The 11,343-nt window shown below is 37.3% G+C and overlaps 1 long non-coding RNA gene across 1 annotated transcript; it reads left to right on the top strand.

Annotated features, from left to right (window-relative positions):
- The first annotated feature begins 7,210 nt into the window (after positions 1-7,210).
- On the top strand, positions 7,211-11,343 carry LOC149768454 (uncharacterized). Its single transcript, XR_016399634.1, has 3 exons — positions 7,211-9,768; positions 9,897-10,005; positions 10,670-11,343. It is a non-coding gene; the product is annotated as an uncharacterized LOC149768454 (long non-coding RNA).

The raw sequence follows: 11,343 nt of genomic DNA, 5'->3' as shown, positions 1-11,343 counted from the left end.
AATACCCTCTTCATCTAAGTTTTGATTTCTAAACGTTTGACAGATTGTCAAAAATTTGTTTAGATGAATGTAGGGTTGTTCACTCTCGAACCCATGAAACTTGGGTAACATATTTATTGTTGCAGCCCGAATCTCGAATTGGGCTGCATTATTAATTGGTAATACTATGCAAGTAGGGGGACTAGCGGATGCGGGTGCAAACAATTCATTTAGGATTCTAATATGTTCACCCATTGTAGAGATCGACGGTTGGTTTACAGTTCGCAGGTTGTGATGAAAAGTTCTGTCAATCTCAGGATCAAATGGGGTTAACCTATCCCTTAATGACCTTCTACCATGCATACATTTTCTACAACTTAATTAGACTCGACTCCTACAATGAACGAAATCCTAAAAGAAGAGAAGGGCTAGACACAGATGACCACAATCAACACCACACAACAATTTGACCCTATTAGTCTTAGAATTAAGTGAGGTTTAGTAGCTTTTTAAATCTAGTTGCACAGAGATTTATCAGGTTAAAAAGTTCCTGAAATTCTCTCTAGATTAGACAGCTCCTAATCTCCCTTTCAGATTAAGCTTGAGCTTACTAGTTAAGCGATCCAGTAACCAGTGACCAGGAAAGTCCCGGGGTGTGTGGTGGTGCCAGAAGAGATACACCGATACCACAATACCCGTAACAGTTCTCACTGTTGTAAAACTTTCCTAGACATCACCAATTACTAAATCCTCACTGGAGTGGCTTTCAACCGCTTCTTTCCAAGAGCCTAATTGAGCTCGAAAACCCTAAGGCCAACGTCTAATTTGATTTTAAATTAATTTGGCTTAGGATAAGTATGCAAGGTGGTGATTTTTGGGCTAAGGACAGGTAATGACTTCCCGACCTTATCTTTTTACTGGGTTTTGCCCTTAATTACTTTATGCAAATGCTTAATACTAAATGCAGCAAATAGTCAATATTTTTTCAAAGTTTATGCAATGTCATTAGGTTGTATTGATTAAATGAGCAAGCAATTTCTTTTTTTACTTTTACTTTTTTTTATTTTTATTATTTTTTATATTTTTTAGTAATAACTTGAATGTAAACTAAACACAATCCTTATGCGTCAGTCAATCTCCGAATGCCCGTTGAATAAGCTCTGGAGATTACTCCGTGAGGAGTCCCAATAGAGGTATGATAACCTCGGAAAATTGCGCCTTATCAATTACTAGCAAAAATAATATAGATTTTTTTTAAATTTTTTTTAAAATTTTTTTTTGAATTTTTTTTATATATATTTATTTAAACTTAAATTTAAATTTCAAATTTCGAATTTCAGAATTCAAATTTTGAATTTAAATTTTTGAATTTTTGAATTTTGAAATATTTTTTATATTTTATTTTTTTTTGAAATTTTTTTTTTCGAATTTCAAATTTCAGAATTTAATAACTACGAAATTATTAACTGAAAATAATCAAAATAATAAAAATAAAAACTTACTACCGAAGTGCGTTCACTCCGGGCATCCAAAATCCAATTTGATCTTCGTGATCGTTCTTGCTTCTCGATTTGCCTCTCCGGCAACGGCGCCAAAATTTTGTTCGTCCTTTCCTGTCCACCTAAAAATATGCTAAACAGATCGTTGTTAGAACCGACGAATAAAGTTTAAATTAATTTTACTCTTATCTGTTCTACTCGGAGAATAGTGGTTGTAAGAGGTCGATCCACCGGGAGGCGATTGGAATTGCTTAAAAATAAAAACGTTCACTCGGATTCAAAAGCGATTTTTGAATAACAAAAGAAAAACATTATGTCGGGAATGTTGATATGATTTTCTAATTGAAACTAACTAAGGGGAAGAAAGAAAACTTGCAATTGAATTCTAATGTAGAGTAGGGGTCGATTCCTGAAGACATAATATAAATGAAAACTGCAGATCGAATAGCGAAGAAAAATTTCAAAATTATCTTAAAACTAAGAATTCCAAAATGCATAAAATGAATTGCAGAAATTAAATTGAAGCTTAAAACATAGATTGCATAAAAGATAAATGTATGGATTGCATAAAAGGGCAATTACAAAAATAAAATGAAGATTGGAAGCTTAATGCTTCCTCCTTCTACAAATAAAAGAAAAACAAGAAAATTGCATTTTCTTTCCCTCTCTCTCCCACGGTGGACGTTCAACATAAAATATAATTTTTTATTTCTTTCTTCTTGCCAAGAACAAGAACAGAGCAATGCTCTGTTTCTTGGCCTCCACCCCGCACCTCAACCGAGCTCTCCCTTCTCTCCCTTGGACCAGCCTATTTATAGGTTAAGTGAGATGCCGGAAGGGGCGGACTCGGAGGCGTGACTGCGGCACGATCCATGGACGTTGGCTGCTGGCTGGGGGCTGAGATTCCGGGAGGACGTGGATCCGTGGGTGCAGAGGCGGAAGAGGCCTGACGAATCCGAAAGGGGGAGAAGCGGAGCGCTAGGATTTGGGCGTTGAATCTGTGAGACGGGATGGCTGGGATTTGCTGCTTTTGAAACGGGCAGAAGAAATGGTCTTGAATCCGGGAGCTCCAACGGTTGGCTGGATCATGGCGGAGGCTGAAGGCTGGCCGCGGGATCGACGGAAGGAGCCGGGAGCGTTGGGAGGAGCCTTCTTGGATGGCTGGAACGTTGATCACGGCTTGAACGCTGCTGCATCACGGAGGAGATTGATGATGGCGTGATCCATGGACGACTGGAAGATCGCTCGGGATTACGGGGACTGCGGAGGAGGGGGTCGATGATCGTTGGAGCTCGGATGCGGCGTCGGAGGCTGGGATTCCGGCTCGGGATTCCTTCTTTGGACCTTAGTTGAGAGGCGGGCTGGTGCGAGGAGCCGGACGCGATCGCTGGGAGCTTGGATCACGGCTTGAATAGGGAAGGAGGATAGCTGCGTTGGAAGGAGCTGGGAGACACCAAGTTCCATCCAATTAGTCATATAGAAAAAAAAATAGTGTGATATGAAATTTGGCTTGTAGACGGGTCATCTATTCTGGCTGGAGGTCAAGTGCAATTCTTTCAAGTCATGGGTCACCCAGCACCTTATAGTTATGATATAGCCAATTTAGATTTGCCCAAAATTATTTTCCAAAAGCACAAAAGAAATGGATCCGATTCGGACCCAAACCCGACTCGGATCCGAACCCGACTCGGACCCGATTTGAAGTCAAATTTGTACTCAATGTGCATTTTATCTCTAATTTATACTAATCTATGTTAAACCCAAATATAATATTAATCCAGTGAATTTATCATTATCGGTTAACAATAACACTAATTTTAGTAACATGTAGGTCGCACTTTTGTGCTCTCATCACTTGGCAATTTTATAAAAGAATTTTAGTATTTTATATTGACTATGAATTTGTAATCAATGATTTTTTGAATATTGAGGATTATGGATTTGGTTTTTATATTTGAATGTATACACTCTAAACTAATATTGGTTTTATTTAATGGATGATGAAATTAGATTCCTATTGATTCTATTATTTTTGAGATGGATCGGAAAGTTAAATGTAATGTTAGCTTCGTGTTAGCATGGGTTGTACCCTTCGGCAGTACGGCCATGTCATGCTTTGGATCTGGGTGCGACACATCATGTTCTGGATCTAGAATGTGACAAATATGGTATCATAGCAATTAATTTTTAAGTGTCATGCCCCAGATTTAGAGCATGATATGGCCGTGCTACCATACGTAGCTAACAGAGGTGATCCGAGGTCTAAATGAATGCATTACTCGATTGGAACCAGATAATGGAAGAAGAGTTTCTGCTGCTTCGCAGGTACTCTATGTCCGACTTAAATCATTTTTTAATGATTAATATCATGATAACCTGTAAATTTTCTAACAGATTCTTTTATTAATATTTTCTGTGATCTCATGTTGTTCATCCTAGATTTCTGATTTTGTTTTTGCTAAAGCTGATTTTGGAACTGAACTGGCTTTGTGCATGCTTTGTTAGATGCCGCTGTTGTCTTATTGTTGATGGTAGAATGGGATGTTGAACCATTGCTTCTTTGTTGTTCTTGTTCTTCCTTTCATTGCATGGTGGCAACAGCATGGGATAAATTGTCTTGAGCTGCAACGAATTGCCATTCGGATATTGAGCCAGACATGCACATCGCCAATGTAGGTTATGTGCATACATACATCCATCATAATGCCAATCACAAGCACATACGATCAAAATACAAGTTAATATAAAACTATTCTTGCTTCTTACTTATCTAGGTCATAGCATATATACATATATAGGTACAAAAGTATTTAGATCATGCAAGTCGGTGTTCAAGGATTCTTACCTCTTTGCTGATAGCCACACAAACTAACCACTGTGATCTAGGAACTGAGGCGCATAGAATCCTACTCAATGTCTCTTTGTCCCAGGGATTGTTCTCCTACAAAACGAAATCAATATTAAAAATTATCCAAAGTATCTGACAACTTAGAACCCTCTATTGACCCAGGACTATCCAGCAGTCCTTACAAACAATGATCTTTCTGGATCAAACTAAAGAGAGAAAACCCCAACTAGAGAGACAAATAATTCAAGTAAAGAGAGAAAGTTCTATAGAGAGAAAAAATCTAGTAGAGAGAGAAAGTTCAGGGGAGAGAGGAAGTCCAATAAAGAGAAACAGAGAGAGAGAAACTAGAGAGAAATCAAGAGAGAGAAGAGAGAAAGACATAGAAAAAAGGAGAGAGCCGGAAGGCTCTCCTTCTCTCTCTCTTCCTTCCTTCTTTCCGAAGGGACTACTCGGCGGCAGCAGCCGCCTGTGGCTGTTGAATTTGAGATGAGTATGATAGGAGAGCTAAACTACTTTCTTGGACTCCAAATCAAGCAACTAAAGAAAAGAATTTTCATTAACCAATCCAAGTACATAAAGGTTTGCTTAAAAGGTTTGGAATGGAAAATGCAAAACCAATTGGAACCCCAATGAGTCCATCAACTAAGCTAGACAAAGATGAAAATGGTAAGCCGATAGATGACAGAAAATATCGAGGTATGATTGGTTCTTTACTCTATTTAACTGCTAGTAGACTGGATATTATATTTAGTATTTGTATGTGTGCTAGATTTCAATCATGTCTAAAAGAATCTCACATGCTTGCCGTGAAACGTATTTTTCGATATTTATTGGACACTCAAAATTTAGGATTATAGTATCCTAAAAATATTTCTTTTGATCTTTTTGGTTTCTCCGATGCGGATTTTGCGGGTTGTAAAATTGATCGAAAAAGCACTAGTGGTTCTCGTCAATTTTTTGGACATTCTCTAGTATCTTGATTTAGTAAAAAGCAAAATTTGATAGCTTTATCTACAACCAAATCCAAATATATTGCCGTCGGTAGTTGTTATGCTCAAATTTTATGGATGAAACAACAATTAGAATATTTTGAATTTTATTTCTCTCATATTCTTATTAAATGTGATAATACTAATACAATTAATTTAACTAAAAATCCTATTCAACATTCTAGAACCAAGCATATTGAAATTAGACATCATTTTATAAGAGATCATATTCAAAAAGAAGATATTGAACTTGAATTTATTAGTACCGATTATCAATTGGCAGATATTTTTACAAAACCTCTTAGGGAAGAAAAGTTTTGTGATATTAGAAGAGAACTTGGTATGTCCAATCCTTTTAAAAAATGATATTTTTTTTTCTATACTATGCATATAGATAAGGGGAGATATTGTGCATAACTTTGAATCTCATCAATCTCTCTATATTTTGGTGAATTAGAATTCATGCTGTTCTCTTCTCATGTGCTAAAATGCGATTATTTAGGGTGAGAATAAATGTTATCAAATAAGATTGATTCATGAGCAGTTATTTGATTTACTTTGATCGCACATCTATATTTTTTTAAATTTGATATTTATTTTTGTTGATGCCAAAAGGGGGAGAAGATATATGATTAATACGAAGAGATGCTATTTAAAAATAGTAATAATAATAATAATATATAAGTTTGCATCTATTGTTTGTCATCATTAAAAAAGGAGAGATTGTTAACCCCATGGTTTCAACGGTTTACTATTTGATTTTAATGATAAGAAACAAATGAATATAGTTCATTATTATGATTATAGCAAACGAATGAAAATTAGGAATTGAGATTTCTTTTGAAGATAAATGCTGGAATTCTGAACGTGTGTTAGTATTTTTAGCATAACTTTTAATTAAAATACAATATTAATACAATTCTTGATGCTCTGGAAAGAAAACTTATTTATCTAAAATTTTTGTATTCAATATATTTTCAAATTTGTGCGTTAGCTATGAGTAATAGGGTCTGCAATCTATCTATCCGTAGCTATAATTTAGGCTAACATATGTTTACTCTTTTACCTGTACCTTTTCAACCAAATGTCTTTTTGAAATTATTCTTACCAGGTTGGAAAGACAACTTAAAGGGATACAACTTTTATATTAAATATATTTTCAAATTTGAATGTTAGCTATGAGTAATAGGGTCTGCAATCTATCTATCTATAGCTGTAATTCAGGCTGATATATGTTTACTCTTTTATCTGTACCTTTTCAACAAAATGTTCTTTTAAAATAATTCTTATCAAGTTTTAAAGACAACTTAAATGGTCATAACTTTTATATTAAATATATTTTCAAATTTGAACGTTAGCTATGAGTAATATGGTGTACAATCTATCTATCTATAGCTGTAATTCAGGCTGATAGATATTTACTCTTTTAGCTGTAACTTTTCAACGAAATATTCTTTTGAGATAATTCTTGTCAGGTTGAAAAGATAACTTAAAGGGATACAACTTTGTCTCTATCCACAAAGTCAAATTCAGTCTTTTAATTTATCAAAAAGGTACTGCAAGGTAGGAAATCAAAACTGACCCGAATCTGCATACATTAAATGTGTTGAAAAAGGGTTTCCAAAGCTTTAAATTGTTTCAAATGGAAAAATGGTTTCTCAAGCCTATAAAAGGAGTTTCATACCTCATATTGCAGCAAGAAAGAGAATTCCATAGGATTGAATAGAAATCAAGAGAGTATTGTGCTTACAAGTAAAAAGTCTTTCTTGTTGAGAAATTGAGTGTAGTGCTTTCATTCTTGTTATTTTGATTAAGTATTGTAAGAGAGTCGTTGGCTCTTGTTAGCTTTAGTGATAGAGAGATTTGCTTGGGAGGATCGTACTCTAGATAAACAAGAAGTGTTTGAGGGAATAGATCAACCAAGGGTTAGCTCGGATATCACGAAGTGTAAAGGTTGCTTGCACCTAGAAATCAAGTGGTTTGTAAGGCTTAGATAAGCATAGTGAATTAAATCTCGGGAAGGAGTCCCGGAGAGTGGATGCAGACTCACAAGGAGACCGAACCACTATAAATCGTTGCGTAATACTTTTCTTTTCTTCATTCTTTACTTTTTCATACTTAGTTGTATATTTGTAATTATTACTTGCTATACTTATTGCATCTAGTTTATTTCATTTGAGGGGATTTGATTTTATTTCCGTAAAATTTTATAAACCCAATTCACCCCGCCGCCCCCCTCTTCGGTTGCCTAGTTGGGCCAACAATCTTTATAACTATTGAAAAGATGCGACAATAACCGAGACCGAATTGGACATCTTAGGCCCTGCTCAAACCTGTTGCCTTTGCCCTTATCGGACTTAATAACATATGGGCAAAATCATCCTAGCTCATTAAACTTATTAACATATTCCAGCACTAACATTTTTTCTGTCTGTCGCATTGCTAGGAATTCATTCTCCTTTTCCAACCTTACAGATCCTGGAAAATATTGATCATAAAATATTTCTTTAAATTCTGTCCAAAAAGTTGGCTTCCTCCATCTTCATAAGCAGTCTTGGTCTCAACCCACTAGAATTCTGCATTTTCTTTGAGCATTGGAATGGCCACTCTCACCTTTACATCTTCGAAGAATTGCAACACATCAAACATTGCCTCCGTCTTCTGAATCCATGCCTCGGCAGCTAAAGGGCTAGCTCCATCATCGAACTGCGGCGGGTTGAGCCTCCAAAACCTCTCATAGTCTGATTCAGGAGGATAAGCAGGTCGAGGAGCCGCCTGAGACTACTATTGCTGTTGGAGCAATTGAGCCACTACTTAGCATACTCCACCAATATCCGTCTGAGTGGTTGGAGCACTAGAAGCTTGCTCAACCAGCCGGTTAGCATCTCCCATTGCCGCCACTCTTGCTCCTCTTTTCCTAGAAGCAATGTTTGCTAGGATATCCTCCTTTCTTAAGTTCATTTTCCCTATCCCAATTACCAAAATTAGTCAAGAGGAATAATAGAGTTAAGAAAATTTTGTATATTTTTATTTAACAATCAAAAAGATCTAACTAGATAGAATCTATTTACTCATTACTAAGCTATAACTTCTACCCATAACTTCTACCCATGATCAAACCTAGGCTCTGATATCACTAAGTATCCTGCCCCAGAACTGGAGCATGATATGGTCGTGCTACCGTGGGGTATTGCCCACCATAACATTTCATATAGCATGACAAAAAAAATATCCAATATCATTTGCTAAACAAAAAGAAGCAGATATAGAGCATCTAAATCCAATATTTAAATTTTTTCGACCACATAACCTAAACTTTATAGTTAGGACTACACTTATTACTAGCTTGCAACTATGCTTCAAGCTTTATTCTTTCATCCTTTATCATTTATTCTTTTCCACTTCTAGCAACCTTAATTATCTTAAAAAAATATATAAAGAAACAAACGAGCTTTGCGGCTCAGTAAGTGACCATGCACCACCTTATCGGATCAAGTATAAATTTTTACATGATTCAATGCATCATTTGGAAAGTAAAATTATATTGTAAAATAAAATATTTTATAAGCATATTAACAAATTATCATGGCAAACCAATTATGTATGCACAAATCATGCAAGTTCGTAAAGCTGAAGGTACAAGTTAAAATATTCATAGTCATCAAATATTTGCCATTTATCCATACTTTTTATCAAAATAATGCTCACAGATTTTTGTGCTACAGTCACTGTAATCCGTGATAGGGTCGTCTTCGTAATCGACAAGATATCATATTTCATATTCGTTACTAACTTTAACCCGTTGATAGAGGGCCATTTTCGTTGGATGCTAGCTCCAGGCATTTCCAAAAATGGTCATAGCTATCTTAGAGTTCATAAAATATTTTATATTTTTATAAATCATATCTTTATAACTAAGTTGGAAATGTTAAATTGCATTGCAAAAGTTAAAAAGGCATAATCATGCCACATATATCATTTTTTATGTAATTTTTCATAATTATAAATTATTTACAATAAAGTATTCAGTAAGAATGATATTTGCCCAAAAATATGGACCATTAAAAATTATATGCTTCATCCTTAATTTTTTTTTAAAAATAAGGATCAATCATGTCAAATATAATTTATAATTTTATACCTAAAATTAATCACTAATTTAAAATAAATAAAGTTTGTGCCAGGGTCACTTAGCACTATTCGCCTAAAAATCTTCAGTGGGGCAAGTCCGCTGCACCTATCAAAATCATTTTAAAAGAACAAATTATTTGTTATTCACTATTTAAAGTCTAAATATAAAATAAAATCTTTGAGCAAACTGAAATGGACTTGAGAGGGAGTCTGAACCCGCCCCACTGAGAAACAGTGGAGGGGAGGAAAGGGGCCTCCGGCCCAACGTGGCTGTGGCCGAGGATCGGCGATGGCTGCAGCCAAGGACTGCGGTGCATGGTGGGTAAGTGGTTTTCCATTTTTTCTTCTTTCTCTTTCTCCTTTTTCCTTCTGTTTTTTCTATTTTCTTTTCTTCTTCCTCTTTTTTTTTTTTTTTCTTTTCTTCTTCATCGCTCTCCCCTCATCTTGCAGGAGGGGAAGGACGAGAGCCCACCCCACCAAGGGGAGGGGAGGAAGGGCCTCCGGCCCGATGGCGTCTCCAGCTGAGGACCGACGGTGGCTGCGGTCGAGGAACCACCAGGTAAGTGGTCTTCCCCCTTCTTCTTCTTCTTCTTTCTTATCCCGACGACCCTTTGCCAGAATCTGGCCATCGCCGGGTCGATCGGGAGGAGGGGGAGACGGGGGAGGAGATGGAGACTTATCTTGGCTCTGAGGAGGTGCTGCAGCCACGAATCCGGCGGCACAATCGAGGGCACGGTGAGCCCAAGCAGAGGAAGAAAGAAGGGAAGGGAGAAAAGAAAGGAAGGAGAGAAGAAGGGGGAGAGAGAGAGATGGAGGAGGGAGAAGGGCTCGGTGAGCCCAAGAAGACGTGGAGGGGAAGAAATAGAGGGAGGAGACCGTGGATTCCGCAATCTCCTCGCGCTATTCTTTCAAAATCAGAGCTCGCCGGAAAGAAAAGAAGAGGGGTAGAGCTCCGGCGATGTCGCGCGGCCCTGCCCTCCCTTGCGGCGAGGATCGCGAGCAGCTCCACCGAGCTAGCCCACACCCAAACAGGGTGTCATAAGTGTTGGGGAAAGAATATATGGAGAGGGGATTTAAATATTCAACCAATAATGAATTAAATATTAAAGCAGCTAATTAAGATACTGCAATCCTATTTTTTTTAAAAAAAATAAAGAGTATCCAATTTAGATTGTTGACAGAAAGACCAAATCTTGAAGCACCGAACTTTTTTTTTGTACTAGGGTTCGGTGGGGTGATATGAGGCTATTTGGAAGGTCGAGGATAACAAAAAAAGAAGCTAAGTATGCTCCATTTTTTTTTAAGACTCGGGTAAGTATATTTCGAGAATGATTTTTTTTTTTTTTTTTAGGGGGAAGAGAAGGAGAGATATAACACGTATAGCCCAACTCCGAAACCTTAGACTTTCCTTTTTTTTGGTAAAAAAATAGGAGGGAGGAGAGGAAACCTCATCCGCGTAGCAGTCCCCACTGAGCCTCCTTCCACCAGAAAATGATCGATGCAAGCCGCAAGTTTCCGCGTATCCTTTCCGATTCGTGGGTTCCTCCCACTGGGTTCATTACCCACGTGTGAGTAGGTCATTCCAGTGCCACCTCAATACCGGCGGATCAGATGGCGATTTCACTGAACAAACTAGACAAGGGGCATCCAGTCTCCACGTTTAATCGGCGTCCGTATGTTTCAAACTTGGATCACTCTGATAAAATCTTAGCCCTATTCCAACAGTGCTACCATCTTGATGGCTTAGGCTTTCCTTATTTGAGCTGGAGGAAACTAACTCCAGCGCCTCTCCAACTTTGCAAAGGCTAAAAAATCTGCTAATAATTCTTTTCTGCATCCCCTTGATAGCCACCTGCAGCACACCTCCACCCCCCACGCCCCTCCGCGCCCGAACAAA

The sequence above is a fragment of the Phoenix dactylifera genome, chromosome 2, assembly GCF_051530095.1.
Source record: "Phoenix dactylifera cultivar Ajwa chromosome 2, Ajwa_hap1_PhDact_Kaust_v1.1, whole genome shotgun sequence".
Classification (NCBI taxonomy): domain Eukaryota; kingdom Viridiplantae; phylum Streptophyta; class Magnoliopsida; order Arecales; family Arecaceae; genus Phoenix; species Phoenix dactylifera.
Note: the sequence above shows the minus strand (reverse complement) of the source record. Positions and strands in the feature narration are given on the sequence as shown.